The following is a 19,420-nucleotide window of genomic DNA, read 5'->3' on the forward strand; positions in this document are numbered from 1 at the left end:
TTCTTCTAAGACTGAATAGCATTTTTTTTTTTTTTTTTTTTTTTTTTGATGAATGGGGTGATAAAAACATGAGGTTGTCGTATTTTTACCAGGTCATTTTATTCATTGGCCTCTGGTCACCCATCATTTTATAAAAGTATTTCTCAAGCTAAGTATTTTTTTTTTCTCTAGAATGAAGTAGTGGCTATTTTTTTATGTAATGTGACACATTTCTTCATCCAGGCCTAGTTACAAACCGGTCTGCTGTGGACTGAGAGTGGATTGGATGTAGAACTGGTTGCTGCAGATCCAGCCCTGATTAGAGCTTCATAGTCTAATTTCTCCCTCTCAAACACATTTTCACATCAGTCACCCACTTGATTTGTTAGTCATAAAGTGATATTTCTACATAGATGAGTTCTCGCAAAGCCTTGTTCAATTCAGCAGCTACAGAAAACCAATTAAATTAAGGTGAATATATCAGCGCACCGAGTGGGAAATCAAAGCCGCATCCGGGTGAATTTAAACTGAGGATTGAATTTTGGCACATCTCCTGAATTTGAATAGAAGAGATCTTCAGATAGCGAGTCTCTTTCTTCGTGAACTGGAGCTCATATAGCACAGATATCATGTTGTTCTGTCAGCGATTTCCCCGAGGAGGAAAACAGAGAGACAGAGAGAGCGATACAGAGCGACCGGCCGTGGTTCGGGCTCTAGATCAGGCTGACAATTGAAAAGCTCCACACGGAGCCCCAAGAACTCCAACTGACACCATCATTTAGCGTCTCTCCTCAGGACTGACCTTCATCTGGGAGAAAAGACCTCGGAAACCCCTCTGGCGGCACTCCAGACGGACATACGGCCCATGATCCTGTGCGGAAGCCAGCGGGTCTTTCAGTTCAGATTTCTACCTCACATTTGGGCTCCACACAATAATAATTTTAGGAAAATTAATTTAAACTAAAGAAATAAATAAGAAAAATAATTTTCAATTTTAGGTGAACTATTGCTTTATAGAGCCATACTTAACCAAACGATGAAGTCTATACCAGATCAGATCCGCGGGTTGCTTTCGTAAACAATGCTGACCTTTTTCAAACAGTAGATCTGAGGGAAAGTATGTCCTTTTAGCTTCATGAAACTCTACCCTGCTTTGATTGGTTTCAGAGGTCAGTGTTGAAATGGGCAGTTCTGCCAGATATTTGATGAGTAATGTGATTTATCATGACAGGCCTGTTGGGTTCAGGTCGGCTGCAGGATCTTACTGTAATGCTTTCCAATTACAGTACGCTAATTAGCGCAAAGCCTTTCTGAGTTCAGCAAAATATTTTCTATTTTTGTTTACAGAGGGAAGCGGAAGGCTTGAACGCAGTGCTGTTTATTCACGCTGTAATCAGCCCACTCTATAAGTGCTCTCCCGAGGGTCTCCAAAAGCATTTTTTGTAGCTCTTTATTATTGTCCTCGGTGGAGCTGTTGTTTTTTAATTTAATCAGTGCTGAAAACAGCGCTACAGGGACGAATGAGGGGTAAAATACAGCCAGGGCAAGAGCTTCAGGAATATATAAAGGAGAAAACCACTTTCTGGAAGGATGCAACCTGCAGGGCAGACCGAAAACTCTCTCTTCTCTCTGGTGCTTTTTCCCAGCATGCCGTTTCCAGCTAATCCCCGCGGTTGGAATCGCTGTCAGTTTAAGCCGGTGGAGTTTGAATCTGCGCTCACGACCCGTTTCAAGCCATTTTAATCCTGCTGCACCAGAATTCATTCACTTCCTCATTTCCACCCAATGAGCACTTGCTGCATGTTTTTATTAGATATATTACAAATCTGGCTAATAAGCAAACAATTAGACAGTTTTATAATAACTGATAAATAGGTCATATTAAAATATAGGCCAAATAAAAAAAATAAAATAAAATATTGCTAAATAAAATGTGTATTATTTACACAGTTTTGTCTAAATAAATACATTTTGTAAAAGTACATTTAGGAATGAACAGTGAACAGTAATGAACAGTACGACAAACAGATTTTTTAATATATAAATATAATTAAGGGATTCTTTAAAGATTGTTAAATAATTTATATAGATTTTTTTTTATACTTTTTTATACATGGCAAAGATCATCTAAAACTTTCAATTCTACATTATATATTTTAATATATATTCTAATTCTGTCTAATTGGCCTGTTTTATGGCAATAACCTATAAATGGCCAAAATAAAAAAAATACTTTTTTGTTTAAATAAAATGTGTGTTATGTAATTTTGTCTAAATAAATAAATAACATAAAAGACTATACACCAAATTCGGTAATTTTACAAGTAAATTTGAGCATCACAACATTATATTGTTCAGTACACCAAACATATATTCTTTTCCTTTTTTGGGGGGATATTATTATTTAGCAATTTGCTAAAGATTTCTTCTAAAACTTTAATTAAAAGTGAGCATTAGATGGTGGCTGCATATTTGCTGCATATCATATATTATAAAAAAAATAAAAAAAAATAAAAAAAATAAAAAAAAAAAAAAAATTAAGGCTATTAAGCTAAAATTAACCAGTTTTATGGTAATAGCCAATAAATGTTATTTTTAATAAATATTAAAATTACTGTTGTGTATGAGTGTATGAATATTGTTTACATAATTGTGTATAAATAAATTAATTAGCACAAAGAATTAAAACTAAAATCAGTTGTAAAAAGTGTAATATATATATATATATATATATATATATATATATATATATATATATGTGTGTGTGTGTGTATATATATATATATATATATATATATATATATATATTAATAGTAATAAATAATAAAAATTTGAAATTTGTGTAATATTGGTCAATAATTCAAAATTATAATAGTACTTTTAATGCATCAATTATGCCTTTCAGATAAAATTTTATGAGAAAGAAATTTCTTTTTTTTCAGTAGTAGCAAAAGGCTTGTATTAGCAAAAATCACGAAATACAGGAGTTTCTGTTGCTTTGTTGAAACATGCAGTCGCTTCTCAAAGGCACTGAGTTTATCTGAAAAAAATTTCTTTAAGCAGTATTCAGTCTTTTTTAGTGAAAAGTCACCATAAACGAATTATTCAGTGCTGCGTCTGTCCTCTGCATTTAAATGGATGTTTGGCCTCTTGTTCTGGAAATGTGCCGACAGAACGGTGAATTCATGCGCGCTTTGCAGGCGGCTCGTTCTAGCGTTTGACCTCGTCAGGCTCGTTCAGTTTGCAGAACAAAAAGTGCAGCAGTTTTACTGTAAACAGACACACGAGCGTCTGCATTATTCAGTCAGAGGACAAACGCTGCTCCTTCACACACACAGACAGAGATATCAAAGCAATCAAAGAATTCTGAAAGAGTAATAATATTTCACAGTATTAATGTATTTTTAATCAAGTGTCTTCCTGTGATTTGTTTTGTCAGAATTTTTTTTTATTTTGAGCAGATGTATACTATACATTGTGCACATGAAGAGAATTCTTTCTGGATGAACTTCTGCTTTTGATGAACTACAGTCAGAATATCTATAATGAATGAAATCGAAGTATATCAGTTTGTATATAAGTATATATGTTTTCCAAGATGATAACTCGTATGCAATGTAATGAGGTCATTTGACAACAATTTTGAGGCGTTTATTGTGAAATTAGTGCTTCTGTTTGACATTGTGTTTTGTAAGGAATAACATGCAGTATATACCGTAGTGTGTTCTGTGCAGTATTCACTAAGCAGTACGCTAGTATTCCTTTCTGAACATAGCAAGAGAAAGAAAGTATCCATCTCTATAGTAATCATCTGCTGCTGATAGGCTTTGATTCTGTATGCCAGAGGTCAAAGGTCACGGGCGGCCACATTAAAGCAGTTCTGGAGGTTAAGTGCTTCTCTCAAGAGCAGAAAAGTGGAGCATAATAGTGCTGATCTTCTTGATAGCACTGGTATTGTATGGCAGGGCATCATTCCAGGACGTGTCCCATTTCTTTGGTCACTCAGGACAGTCTGCGCCTGTTAGACATTCATCATCGGACAACAGAGAGAAATAAGAGGCTCTAAATAACTATTTTACTCAGTTTGAACTTTGAACGCTTACTAAGCGTCTCTCCAGCATCACAGACGGTGATGTGATTCTGTGTGGAGGGAGACTCTGGGGACGTTTGCTGTCATACAGCCGTCTGCTTCCTTATTAGTCTGTACAAAACGTCCTCAAGGACCTTCATCGGGACGGCCTTTATGGGTGCTTTTTTACCCACACACATGCAAACCCTCACACAAAACGATTCAGAAATAAATTTGATTTGATGTAATTGAAAAGACTAATTGCCAGAAACAAATAAACAGCATGTGCTTTATGGTTCTCAGGATCGCAACAGGATTGTCCCACAGAATTGAATAGATAACAGTTAATATAATAAACTGATATTTTCTTAGTAAATATATTCCACATAAAATTTAAAATTAAAAAGTATAATTTAAAAGTGTGTATGTATTTATATATAATATATATATATTAGTGATATATTGTATGTGTATATATATATATATATATATATAATATATATATATATAATGTGTGTGTGTTGTGTGTGTGTGTGTGTGGTTGTGTGTTTAGCCATATCATGTGTGTGTGTGTGTGTGTGTTATAATATATTAATTATTTTATCGTGTGTGTGTGTGTGTGTGTGTGTGTTATATTTTATACAAAATAGAGAGTTATTAATAACATATGAATAAAATAAAATACTTTTTATTTGTTTATTTATTTAGTATTTCCTCAGACAGAACATCATACATTTAGTGAAAATTTAACAGAAAAATGGTCTGATCTGATGATTTGATTTGGCTGACTATGTGTGAAAATGTTTCATTTTATGTATATATTTTAAATTTGCACATCAGTAGAAACCACAATTTAATCTTGCAGCACTGATCAGAAAATGAAAGAAAAATAAGTTAATCTCATAAATATGCTTTGCAAACAGTTCCCATGCAGTTGCTTTTTGAATTGCAAATTCTTAAATACTCTTTGTGTTGTTCCAGCTCAAATTCAGCACTACTGAAAGCAAAACTCAGAATTCAGCTCAACCTTGTGACCTTTTTAAACTCTGTCTGTAACGGTAAAGCGCACGTCAGCTGACAGAACACGCTGTTAGTATATGAGAGCAGAATCTGACCGTGAGAGATGCACTGCCCTTCGGCGCAGGGTTTGCTGCAGCAAACTACAGGTGAGACAGCACTGTCAGTCAGCGGTGAGACGCAGCTGAAGTTTATCCGCAGAGACGTTTAGTGTCAGTTCACGCAGAGTTCAGGGGGTTTGAGGTTTGTTTGTGACTGTGTGTGTCTTTACTGAATGAAGAAGTGATTAATAATTATCCTCACGGCCTGGACAACATCTATTATTCTCCAGCAGCTTTTTGTATGAAGAGCTACCAATGATTCACCATTCAGTGCTGAACATCAAAGGGACTGTGTGCATGTGAATGGATGTCCATCTCCACCTCTGCACATGAGCGCGTGGTCTGCATCTGTATGCACCTGGGTCATGCAAACTCTCTCTGCATCATCCTCATCAGTATGTGCGTCTCGCCACCTCTCTCTGTCTGTCTCTCTCTCTCTCTCTCTCTCTCTCTCAATACTAATTGGAGCTGCTTGCCGCATTGTCACTGGTCTGAACCTCTGTACGTGAAGTGAGAATCTCCAGGGATCTCACCATGAGGGAATGTCACAATATTAATCTCTCTGATGCTTCGTGATGCGTCTTTCATATGCGCCTTTCACCGCTTGCTGTTTGGATGTTCAGCTCAGATATTTAAATGGCGTAGGGCTGCCAAAAGTGAATTAATTTGGACCAGAAAATGCAATTTGACAAGCAAAAGATTTAAGATTGTTGGTTTAGACAGTTCGTCAAATGTTTTTTAATTAATGGATCAGATCAGTGGTTCCCAACTTGTCAGATGAAGCCCTGTAACTTATAGACATCACCAGTGTTTAATAACTTGCATCATTTCCTCCAAATTCAGAAGCACGGTTTGCAAATTTAGATGACATTTGTGAATATAGGTAAAGCTAAATGGTACCACACACAGTAGGATTTTTAGAAAGGAAAATTTAAAAAGGAAGAATCAATAAATTATAAATATTTTACTACAACAATCATAAAAACAATAAAATAAACCATAAAATTAACACAAACATTATCAAATTCATTAATAATGTGTGTATAATTTTTGTAATGTGTGTGTATATATACAGTACATATTTCATTGCATATGTTCAATCATACCATATTTTTAAATTTCTGTGACCCTTTGACATCATCTTATACTCGCATTAATCTTTTAAAAAAAAATTTGTTTTACATTTTATCTGTCATGTGTTTTCATTTAATTATGTTATTAAAAGTAATCTTTAGCACATCTTAAATAATACAATTCTTAAGAAAAAAAATGAATCTGTTTGTTATACTGTGTATTATAAGTTTGTGATGCCTACATTTCATTTTAGTTTTTAGCATTTAAATATTATTAATTTAGTCAAAATTGTGTAAATATTAAACATTTTATTTAAACAAAATATTACATATGGCCATGTCGCAATAAAACTGGCGATTGCCAAAAAATATGCAGCACATGATTTAGATGATTTGCCATCCACTAACATTCACTTGAATGAATCTTTTATACGATTTTTGAATTTACTTACATTTTAAATTTAATTACGCTATTAGAAGTATCTCAAAATAAAAATACTGATAAGAAACAATAAAAATATATATGTTTGTCATACTGTACATTAAGTTGTAATGCCTAAATTCACTTAACTTTATTTATTTATTTTCTTTATTTATTTGGAAAGAATTGTGTAAATAAAATGCATTTCATTTAGACAAAATATATTTGTTTTGCTTGATAGTATTCATTCATTCATTCATTCATTCATTCATTCATTCATTCATTCATTCATTCATTTAATGTTGGCCATTTACTGTGTATCACCATAACACTGGCTAATTTGGTAACAGTTTACAATAAAGCCCCATTAGTTAATTGCACTGAGTGACATTTATTAAAAACTGCCATTTTTTCCTGACTCATCTGCCATCTTTGATGTATTTTTTTCTGCTCAAGGCATTTTGAGCAGCCTGGATGCTGTGCACAGCATGCTCTGTATTTACTCAGCTCACTAGGTTTTGTAGCAGAGCTGCTGTGTGAGATTTGTGTAAAGCGATTCCAGCGGTCTCGTGGCAGTACAGTATGTGAAGTTTCTTCAGCTAGGGTCAAACTCGGCGTTCATCTCGATCTGATCTCCCTCCTCTAATCCTGCTTTCTGGTCTTTCCTGTGATGAGCCGTGCTCTGTTCGCCTCCTCGCTCTCATTCATGCTGTTTCTGTTGGAAATGAGCACTGCGCTCTGACAGCTCTGCTGGTTTAATCAGGTATTCTATTGGAAACGCCGTCTCTGTGACAACTCTGTCAGTGTGGCCATGCTTGTTAAAGACTCGGAGCGTCTCCGGGTGTCTCGCCCTGAGAAACGCCCGCAAAGCCAACAGACAGATCCTACCGCCCTGCGCAGATTCTCTAAGTGTTGTCCTTTTTCTCACGTGTGTGTCTGACGAGATCTTTTTCACACACCCACCTTTTTTCTCAACACTAAAGATAAAACTTGTTTTCACATGTCTTCCGGGAGAGAGTAGAAGATTTTTTTTATGAATATCCTATCCAAAACAGAAGCAAATGTGTTAGTTGTTGATGTGCAAAGTATTTGACGGCAAATTTGGCCGCATCTGAGTATAGTCTGAGACACTATTGAGATCTCAATTCAAAATTGTAGGACACTTGTGCAACGTCTCCATTTGATATCACTGTCTAAGAAAAGCTACTGAGATTCTAAAGAGTTCTTAGTTATGTATAAACTCATGTTTTTGCTTATGCAAAGTATTTTGACTGCAGACTTCAGTCATCTGAGCATAGTTTATGTGTAATTATGTGTAATTTGAAGTCTCAATTTTATCTCACGTTTCTCTTACAGTTCCCGGGGAGAAATTAAAAACAGACTCAGATGAGTTAATAGCTCTTGATTATCCCTCATTTGTTAAAAATTCATGAGAATTTAATGAGAAATGTTTGAGTTCATATTGAGAGCTCTGACTATTAATTACAGATTTTGGGATCTTGGAAATATACAAGCACAATTTAAAACATTATTGAGAACTTTTATGAGTCTTTCTCTAAAGAAAAGTCTCATTGATACATACGAGACACTACTGAGATGATCTCATTTGTGAATTCTCTGTCCTATGTGTGAGAGAGCCATTTGCCTGCTGCAAGAGACGAATACGTAGAGTTATTAAGCCTCTTCCACAGACGTCAAGCGTTACGTATGAATTTCTGGAGAGCAGGGCGCTAATAGCCATTAGCTCCTGGATGAACCCGATGCTGAGATTCAGAGCTTCTTTCACGACTCTAAATAAACTGAACTTCCCACTGCAATCATCACAGGTGGCTTCAAGACTGACAGGCTGGAAATGGGATTTCACTGGTGAGCAGATGAATCTCTAAATGGGGAAGGCAAGAGGAATATTTGGCCATTTTCCCCATAAAGATTTCATTTGACAACCCTTCAACCTCCACCCACTGCTGCAATATCTGTGTGAGCGTGTTTGTGTGGGCTAGTGTGTAAATCAGGTGTCAGTCTGACTTGTTATAGTCTAGTTTGGTGTCTTGAGTGGGTCTTCCAGGTAGAGAACACCTACACGACAAACTTTCATGTGTGGGCGAGTGTGAATTAGACAGCTGTAAGGTGCCATGGGCCAGTCACCCAATGCGTGACAGCAAAATGAATATCAGTGGAAATGGTAAAAATATATTACCACATTTATTCCCAGATGGTGCGATTTTCTTTCGGAGCAAAACACAGCTTGTCGCAAATAATGTGTCTCAGGACAGACAGAATATTGACAGTCTTTTATCTTTAGTGAATGTGATTCGGTGTGTGTTTGGTAATGTGTGTTTTGACTGGCACTGAGATTGGATGCTTTTGACTCGTCATCTGCTCATTAGCCTTATTCGGGGAAATTTGGGTTTCACGGTATTTTGTGATTTAAATCTCATATGAATCAAACACTTTGTTTTTCTCTTACATTCCTTGTAAAGGAGAAATTACCTGTATTTTACCTGTGATCTCTGAGAAATCAAATGTCTTGGATTGCGGTATATTATTTGTGGTTACACTTTTTTTTAAGGTGTCCTTGTTACAGTGTAATTATACATGTAAGTACTGATTAATATTAACTACTTATACTTACTATATGGTTAGAGTTAGGGGTTTTTACAGTAAGTGAACTTACATGTACTTACATTGTACTTATAATGCACCTACCTAAGAAAGTACTGGTAATTTAAGGTAACTACATGTTTAAACTACAGGTTTAGGTTTAGGGGTAGGTTCAGGGTTAGTACCTAGTTATTAACTAGTTATTGTAATTACTATAATAAGTACATAGTATGTACATGAGTAACAGGACTGTAAAATAAAGTGCTACCGCACTAGGATTAGGGTTTGGTTTAGGGTCACTTGCATGTAATTATGCATAATTTATTGTTATTATAATAGTAAGTACATTTAATGTGTAACAAGGACACCATAAAATAAAGTGTTATCTTATTTTTTAATAAACCAGAATAAATATCTACAGCCATTTCTTGCAATTCCTTCATGCCTTATTACTTGATCTACAAAAGGTTACTGTAAGATCTTTTATTTAAAATTGGATTAAAAATGCAAAGTTACTTCATAAGATTATGGACACCAGGACAATTAAATCCATCAAAAATAAAATAAATAATTCAATAATTCAAAATTTAATTAGAAGGTATATAGCATTTCAAATCACTTTTTTTGCTCATAATCTGGCCAAACTGCTGAAAGATAGAACATAAAAAATGTATATATATTTGTTATAAAAAATTATAAAATTTCTTTTTCACTCATAATTTGACCAGACTGCTGAGATTAACATTAAAACCTAAAAAAAATTAAAAAAAAAATTAATTATTTCACCTAATAATTAATTTAACTGATAATTATAAAATATTATATAATTTGAACAGAATGTAGACAGATAAACATTAACATTTAAATTTAGAAATTATCAAATATTTTAATTATAAACTATTTAATAATTAATCATCCTAAAACTAAATATTATATATATTTTTTCTTGATATAGAAACAAAATTGTTTCACTCAGGCAGTAGGCATTGTTCAGTCTATTTATCCCAAAGCATGAAACTGATGATCAGAAATGATTTGCTGTACTGATGCAAGTGAAGTAGAATCTTCTAAATTTCTAAAATAGTCCCATTTTGGTGGTTTTTGCTGGCAAAGCAGGATTAGGCATAGCGTGGCGCTAAAATAAGCCCTTGACCCTGTGACATCAGTTCCTTTTAGCATTTTCTTCTGCTCATGTTGCTTTTTAGTGTGCGCAGAGAATGTGTTCATGAATAATTTAGAGGTCCTTCACAAGAGGGCCTCATGGGTCTCTCTTAGAGACGAGACTGCCGGACCTTGACGGAGACATTCTGGAATTGTAGAATATTTAGCATTTCTTATATTTGTTTCTTAACATGCAGTAATGCAGTGATCAATCTTATTATGATGTACGGTTGTACTGCCTCCTCTATGATGTTATAGTTGTATCTCAGTGTGAACATAGAACAACACGTCTCTCTGTTTGCTGATGTTGTTGTGTAAAGTCCAATTCACACCGCACCGACAAATGCCAACAAACACCAACAAACGAGTCTGTCGGAGTTTGTTGGATCAGTGTGTTACCCCTGCTGGCATTTGTTGGCGTTGGTTGGAGTTTGGTTTCACACAACTGAACATGCTTAATCTGTGTTTTTTGGGTCATGGAATGTCTGAGCTGTGTGAAATGATTTTCCAACAAATGACAACAACCTCTGACGTAATGTGATGTGGACACGAACCGTTGACATGATGATGCACATATTTCACTTAAAGCGAGCTTCAACCACAGCCTCTTTCGTTTTATTTACCGTCTTTCAGGTGAAGAATGACACGCAAAGACATTAAAGGGATACTCCACCCCAAAATGGAAATTTTGACATGAATCACTTACCCCCATGTTGTTCCCGTAAAAGCTTCGTTCATCTTCGGAACACAGTTTAAGATATTTTGGATGAAGTCCGCACCACCGTAGTGCCATTTTGGAGAATATGAGCTGAACGCAATCAGTGTACGCTCTTCTGTGTCAACTGTGCCACAAGGATGTGCTGTTTTCTTTCAAATTAAATCGTAAATAAACGTAGAAAACTTATCCTTGTGTCGCGGCTGACACAGAATTGCGTACACAGTTAATGTTCAGGAGATATTCTCCAAAATGGCGCTATGGTGATGCGGAGAGACACAGAGGAAACACATTTTTTAATAAAGTCGTTATTATTCAGCATCGCGCTAGTTCAGGCAGGCCACGTCAGTCAAGCTCGCATCAGCCGACAGTCAGCTGTTCCCAATGTGTACCAATCCAGTGTTGACACCTATCACATGAGGTCTATTTAAATTCCCATTCTTCAGCATCTCTTCCATCGCATTGCTGCTTGCAACTAACTCCCTCCTCCAACCCCAACTCCACCAACTAAACCTGTAATCCAATCTGACTTTTGTTTCTTTCTGTACAGTCTCTTCATTGGAAGCATTCTCTATCACCTTTAGTTTATAACTCATGTAATTGTGAATGTAATTATGTATGCATATAATGGTTCTGTTCTGTACCCCAGGGGGGTTTGTCTTGCTGCTCTCCCCGCTCTGTCCAAGCATGGCTACATGGACAGGCGTGTGGAGTGTTGCCCAGAACATAACCATACCACCAACACTAACTGTATGCAATATAATTGTCATAAATATACTTGACGAAAGTGGTCCTGATTGAATTTGTTTTCTTCGCATACAAAAAGTATTCTTGTTGCTTCATAACGTTACTGTTGAATCACTGATGGCAGATGGACTATTCTGATGATGTCTTTAATACTTTTCTGGACCTTGACGGTGTATTTTATTTGGCAGTCTATGGTACAGTCACAAGCCTCCCGGTTTTCATCCAAAATATCTTAAATTGTTCTCCGAAGACGAACAAAGCTTTTACGAGTTTGGAACAACATGGGGGTAAGTGATTATTGACAAAATTTTAATTTTGGGGTGGAGTAACCCTTTAATATCAATAAAATTTTGATTGTGGCTACAGGATCATCCATTTCTTTCCCAGTCAGATTTACACCATTTACACCAGTCGCGATGCAACAAAATACAGTGAGGCTCTATTGATTATAATCAGTGATGCTGTAAAATTTTAACATAAAATGAAGTAAAACAAGGCAACAATTAAAAGCAAACAATCAATTCAGTTCAATTCAAGTTTATTTGTATAGCGATTTTTACGATACAAATCGTTGCAAAGCAACTTTACAGAAAATTAAGTTTCTACAATATTTAGTAGTAGCTTATCAGTGGTGACTGTCGCTTTATGTGCATATGGCAGAAATGTACAGAAAAATCAATTAAAGACATAATCAAACAGATGATGAACGCTATTAACAGCAATTATTATATGATGCAATCAAACTTATAGCAAAATTTAGATATTTTGTATGTTGTCTCTGGGTTAGCATCATCTGAGGTCCTCTGAGGGGTTGCATCATCTCTTCTCAGGTGTTCTGGATCCAGACTGGAGCTTGTGTAAAACAGAGAAACAAATAGAGACGTAATTAGTGTAGCTGCTGTTCTTACCAATTAAAATTTATTAGTTTAACCCAAGCTAAAGAATAATAATGCACATTTGATCAGATATAACTGCAGTCCAAAATTATGAGATGCATTATTTGAATGCTTGGCCAAAGAGATGTGTTTTAATCTAGATTTAAACAGAGGAAGTGTGTCTGAACCCCGAACATTATCAGGAAGGCTATTCCAGAGTTTGGGAGCCAAATGCGAAAAAGCTCTACCTCCTTTAGTGGACTTTGCTATCCTAGGAACTACCAAAAGTCCAGCGTTTTGTGACCTTAGGGAGCGTGATAGATTGTAGCGTGGTAGAAGACTAGTTAGGAACAAAGGAGCTAAACCATTAAGGGCCTTGCAGGTAAGTAATAATATTTTGTAACTGATACGGAACTTAATAGGTAGCCAGTGCAGAGACTGTAAGATTGGGGTAATATGATCATATTTTCTTGACCTGGTAAGGACTCTAGCCGCTGCATTTTCGACTACCTGTAGCTTGTTTAATCGAGGATGCAGGACAAGCACCTAGCAGTGCATTACAATAGTCCAGTCTAGAGGTCATGAACGCATGAACTAGCTTTTCTGCATCAGGAACAGGTAACATGTTTTCGTAGCTTGGGAATGTTTCTAAGATGGAAGAATGCTGTTTTTGTAACATGGGAAATATGATTTTCAAAAGACAAGTTGCTGTCTAATATTACACCCAGATTTTTGACTGTAGAGGAAGTAACAGTATATCCGTCTAGATGCAAATTGTAATCAATCAATACAACTAAATAAAAATAATAGTTATTTAAAAATAAAAACAGAAACAAAGCTACTAAAAATGACTAAAATGTTACCTAAAATTAAAGGTTAAGCACAATATATATATATATATATATATATTATATATTATATATATATATATAACCTATATATATATATATAAAACATACTCATTTAAAAATGATAAAAACTACAATAGTATCTATTTGATACTAAAATAATGCTGTGAAATGAAGGATGGGATTCAGCGGGTGAATTTACTATTGCACAAGACTGAACTAAGCATGGTTTTCTGGTCATGCCAAGACATTTTTATCACTTCTTTTTCATTTACACTTATGTTTTCTTGTTATTTTTCCAAGCTTATCTTCAGTGGGGCACATTTGACCCCAAACGCTCTCTGTGAAGATGAAAAACACAGGGTGAAGAAACGCTGTCTTGTGAATCAAATAAATGAGGTATTTATAAGCGCGTTAGTCGAAGTATCAAAGCTTTCTCGGGCGTCGATCACAGCGGCTGACAGTATGTGTTTCTGAAACAGAGCCCAGCAGCGCTGAATAATTGACGATATTTGTTTTTGCATAGTCATGATTTGGATGAGAGTCTGTTTATGAGTTTCTTCAACTGATCTCACAAAACACGTTCCTTTAAGAACTGGTGCCTACTTTCTTTTTGCACTTTAATGAAGGTTTCTACACTGTTCTGAAAGATTTAGTTTCGGTTCTGTCACTCATTCATTTTTGGTCATATTGTGGTGTTTTTGTTTTTCTTGTCTGTTGCTGCAAAACCACGAATGTTGACTGTGATCAGTGAGTTCACAGCTAACCGTAAGCATTCCCATTTATTTCAATAGCAGTTGCTTGGCTGGTGAATGCAGTACAGAAAGAATGTAAAGCCATCATTGCACCAACCAAGCAACTGCCATTGAGATGCATGGGAACATCACGAAAGTGTTCTTTCTTTAAAGAAATAGTTCACCCAAAAATGAACAATTAACTGACAGTTCACTCACTCTCAGGCCATCCAATATGTAGATGAGTTTGTTTTTTCATCAGATTTGTAGAAATGTATCATTGCATAACTTGCTCACCAATGGATCCTCTGCAGTGAATGGGTGCCGTCAGAATGAGAGTCCGAACAGCTGATAAAAACATCACAATAATCCACATGTAATTCACACCACTCTAGTCCATCAGTTATTGTCTTGTGAAGTTAAAAGCAGGATGTTTTTAAGAAACAAATCCATCATTAGGTTGTTTTTAACTTCAAGCCATTGCTTCTAGTCAGAATACAAGTCCATAATCCATAACACATGAATCCATGAAACAGGCCATCTCCTGTTGTCTCTCACATAAAAATCCACCAACATATTTGTTCTGAAGTGTTTTGGATTGTTTCTGCTTGTAAGCAGTGTTTGATCTGTGCATATTTCTCTCCCGATTCAGATTAAATAACTTTTTTTTTTTACTGGAGAAAGCAATATTATAGATCGAGGACTCATTTGAAATGATTTGAAGTTAAAAACAAACCTAATGATGGATTTGTTTCTGATGGACTGGAGTGGTGTGAATTACTTGTAGATTATTGTGATGTTTTTACCAGCTGTTTGGACTCTCATTCTGACGGCACCCATTCCAGCAAGTAATGGAATGCTACATTTCTCCAAATCTGATGAAGAGACAAACTCCTCTACATCTTGGATGGCCTGAGGGTGAGGGTCATTTTTTGGTGAGTATCTTTGTACACACATAACCTTTGTCTGTTGTTGTTTATTATACTGTCTAACTGTTTCTAACTATTTCAGATTCTAACTCATTTCCAGAGATGTTCAATATGCAGCAATGCATGAAATAATTCATTCAGAATGCAATGCATTCGACTTGACCCTCCATTTCCAGCGTGACAAATGAAGTCATCTTAGCCATAATGTTTAACACATTTTTTCAATACTTAATAGGTCCGACAAGAGTTTTAACACAAAATTGCATTCAAAATCCACAAAAACAATGTACTGTATATGACATAACTGAAAGCTTTTGCAGAATTAAACATGCACAAAATGACTTCATATGACAGCAATGTGGCACAATACTGTGGCTAATGATGCATGAATTCTGGGTAAGATGGTGGTTTGCATGTATGTGGCCTATATATTTTTTATTTGGCTGGATTTTATTTTATTTTTTTTAATTTTTGTGTCTGTTTAGTGCCACAGTAATGAGCCAAAGCATTTTAAACTGGTTCACGTGGACTGAAATGTAATGTGCACATGCAAAACAGCCTCTGATACTGTAATCTATTTTGCTGGTTTTATATTACAGCACTATAAACTGGCATGGCTTTCATTTTCAATACTGTGGTGCACAAAATATTCAGCTCTGAGCAAAACCAACTGGCTTATGAAATCAAGGCCTTGTTTTTATTGTATTGTTTCTTTTTGGTGACAGGAGTAATTGATCAAACCCAGAATTAAAATCGCCATATTCAGGAACAGAGGGACTCTCCGTTCGCTTTCATTCGATTTGAGCGAGCGGATCGTATCACTTTGTTTATTGAATCTGCTGCTGAATTCATTTGGTTCAGACCTCGGCATAAAAAAAAATAAATAAATAAATAAATATCCCTAAGGGAAATGTTTTAAGGATATTTAATCAGGACAGGATCAGAATTAATTCGGGAGACTCCCGGGAAGCTTTGCCTGAACTCAATTTGAGTGTTTCTCAGACCTTGAAATGATTGTCAATGGAGAACCGCTATTAGAGAAACATTTAGTCCGGGAGATTGTTAAATCTTGTTTAGATCAGGAAGGTTTATTTTACACTGAATCTAAAATAGCATCATTTTGCTCATATTTAGGATCTGAATAATTTCCTAACCCTAATTATTTGTGTTCTGGATCATGTGACTATTTGAGGAGAGCAACTATTACTTGCATTTGTTCACAAAAAAACCCTTTGAGCTTTGCTTTGTGTTGGTGAAATGCCAAACAATGCAAACACTGAACCTTTAGTCAGTCATTAGTCTCTTGATTGTGGTATTATATTCGGGCTAATTATCTGTGAAGATTAATTTCATCCTCTTGAGCTGCTTAAAAATGAATGTGAAAGAATATGGAGGTTCTGATTTGAGCTGTCTGTCGTCTGCTTTCAGAATGACACAAAGTGCTGGGAGGATTTCGCTGTATTTGTGGAGTGCTTCAGATCGTCCGTCCCGTCTCACACGATGCTGAGCATGTAAAGATCCGGACTGAGGTAAGAAGACTTTTATTAAAGCGCTTCTCAACTGGGTTTCGCTCAGAAAGGGCTCAGATTTTACAGCTAGTGCCAAATGAACACAGTAGAATAAATAAATGTATTATTATCATTATTATTATTGATATATATATTATTTGTAGCTTAAATGTATTTGTAAATAAATAAAATAAATTATTGTTTAATAAAATAAAATATTGGTAATTTATTATATATTTATATTGCATATTTAAATTTCTATTTATTATAAAAACATTGAATGTGTTATTGTTTAAATTTATTATTTGTCGTTTTTAAATGATTTAATTAAATTAAATGAATGATTAATTAAAATAAATTATTGTTATATATATACACACACACACATACATACATAAACATACAATAATTCTAAATATTTATTAGAAAACACTGAATATATTATTATTGAAATTTCTTATTTGTAGCTTAAATTTATTGAGATTTCTTGAACAATTAAAACAGATTATTGTTTAAAATATTGTTTATTTATTATATTTATATTTGTAGTTTAAATGTATTAAAAGTTATTAATTAAAAAGTTTTTAAAATAGTTACTATATATATACAAATGTAATGTATGATTATTGAAATGTATTATTTGTGGGTATTGTAGTGTAGTATTTAATTAATAATTTTTAAAATTGTATTTATTGTGCCGTCCTTAATATGCATGATTTTATGCTTAGATGCAGTTTATTATTTGCATATTGCATTGTTTATTTCACCCATCAGAACAGAGCGTGGCCCATTTTGGCTTTGCGACACAGCAGTTGAGAACCGCTGTTCTCCAGCACGCTGTGGTGAGCACCAACATTGTGCCATTGCCTTTTGTTATTGTTCACTTTCACAGCGCAGTGGCCTTGATTGTGCTGATCTGCTGCATTCGTAATGTACTTCAGAAAGGGAAGATCAAGTCTGTGCTCTGGCAGTCTTGTTCAATCAATAATGAAACGAGGTCTTTGTCTAGCACCCTGTCAGATGTGACTTACTGCTCAAATCTGGACTAGAAACGGCGAATCACTGCTGGTTTATGCATGCATGCACGAGTCCATGTGATTCCGAGGCTCCGATCTCAGACTTTGTTGTCGAAAAGATAAATGACTGCTGGTGGACTATAAATGAATTCATCTATAGAACGTCCCCTAACCGCAACCACGTGCACGTAGGCAGTGTAGCCAACAGAAGCCAATTTGATTTAACCTCCAAAGAGTTTTGTAACATGCTCATTTTTTTCTAGATGATTCTAAAGCATTGGTGAGATTGAATGAGGGGCCCCTGGGGGCCGGTCTTGTATATGGAGAGTCAAACATGGAGATTTGTGTGCAGATTGATGGGCCGCCTGCCAATAGTTCATCAGCATGCTGTACGCTCAGCCACTCGCTCCGGCTCAGATTTATGATGTCATAATGCCGATGAGTGACCTCCAGTGAGACAAAACCACCGCTGCAGTTTCATCACTTTGATGGGAGTGGCGTCTTTAACTTTGCCAATAACTTTTAGACGGACGATCAATCCCAAACTATTACTTCACAGGATTTGTGTTGGATTGTGCGCTGTGGGTTTGTAAGACAACTTCTGTGAGACAGCTTGAGTAAGCTAAGGTTAGGCTGACTACATTACAAATTATTTCTCTGCAGTGCTTGAAAATGTTGTTCTGTTTCAGTTTTATATATATATATATATAATATATATAATATATATATTATATATTATATATTATATATATATATATATATATACTTTGCGCTGCCACATTAAAGAGTGTCAAAACGGTATTTATTGCTTGAATTTCCTAACAAAACTGACAGAATTTGAAATCGGAGACTTTGTTTCATATCAAAAGCAACAAAGCACAAAGCTTAGCCTGTTGTGATTTATTGGATGGGAGGTGCACTATATGTACGGTTCATTCATTAACTGAAAACAGAATCAATTGGGATTTAAGATTCGATATTGGTTCATAAAAATGAGAATCTATTAAAATCGAGAAATCCAATTTTTGTTTTTACCCAGCCCAAGCATATTTTGTTGATGTTAGTGTCCTCCGCTGTCATTGCGGTGTGTACATGAAAAGTGACGCTCATGTTCTCTTCATAAAGAAATAGATGCATAAGCCTATATGCTCATCCTGTAGGTTTATTATCAAAAATGAAAATGTGATTTACACATTTTCACAGTAATTTCTTAGCCAATTAAAAGAAAGAAATGAGAGAAAAATAAAACTTGTCAATTAAAAAAAAAAAGTACAATGACATTTGACATTTCTTTTCCCCTCACTTCTGAAATGATGGCTATGCCCCTGGATATATACGGCTCCAAAAGAGTTCAATTTAACGTAAGGACTCCTGCAGAGATTCTTCCTTATGAATTTATCAATAAATAGCCAAGACTTGAGCACCTTAAAACCTAAAGACGTCAACACTGAGCTCTAACAGAAGTGAAGGCATACATGAAATGCTGTGTGGCTGGAGGTGAGTGACAGGCGGCTGATTAATGAAAGTCTTCTGTAGGTTCAGTGTGATGACCTGAACTGAAAACGCTTCGTCTGATGAGTCACTTCTCTCAATAATGTCTCTCTCGCTTCATGCCGTTCTGGAGGA

At 35.3% G+C, this 19,420-nt stretch overlaps 1 protein-coding gene across 2 annotated transcripts in view; it reads left to right on the forward strand.

Annotated features, from left to right (window-relative positions):
• The window catches only part of dlgap4a (discs, large (Drosophila) homolog-associated protein 4a), a 131,269-nt gene that overhangs the window by 17,828 nt on the left and 94,021 nt on the right, over window positions 1–19,420 (forward strand). For both annotated transcript variants that reach the window (XM_042750658.1, XM_042750659.1), the window contains exon 2: window positions 16,699–16,799. The gene's annotated coding sequence lies outside the window, so the exon portion shown is untranslated. The remainder of the gene's footprint in view (window positions 1–16,698; window positions 16,800–19,420) is intronic.

This window comes from Cyprinus carpio, chromosome B23 (assembly GCF_018340385.1).
Source record: "Cyprinus carpio isolate SPL01 chromosome B23, ASM1834038v1, whole genome shotgun sequence".
Classification (NCBI taxonomy): domain Eukaryota; kingdom Metazoa; phylum Chordata; class Actinopteri; order Cypriniformes; family Cyprinidae; genus Cyprinus; species Cyprinus carpio.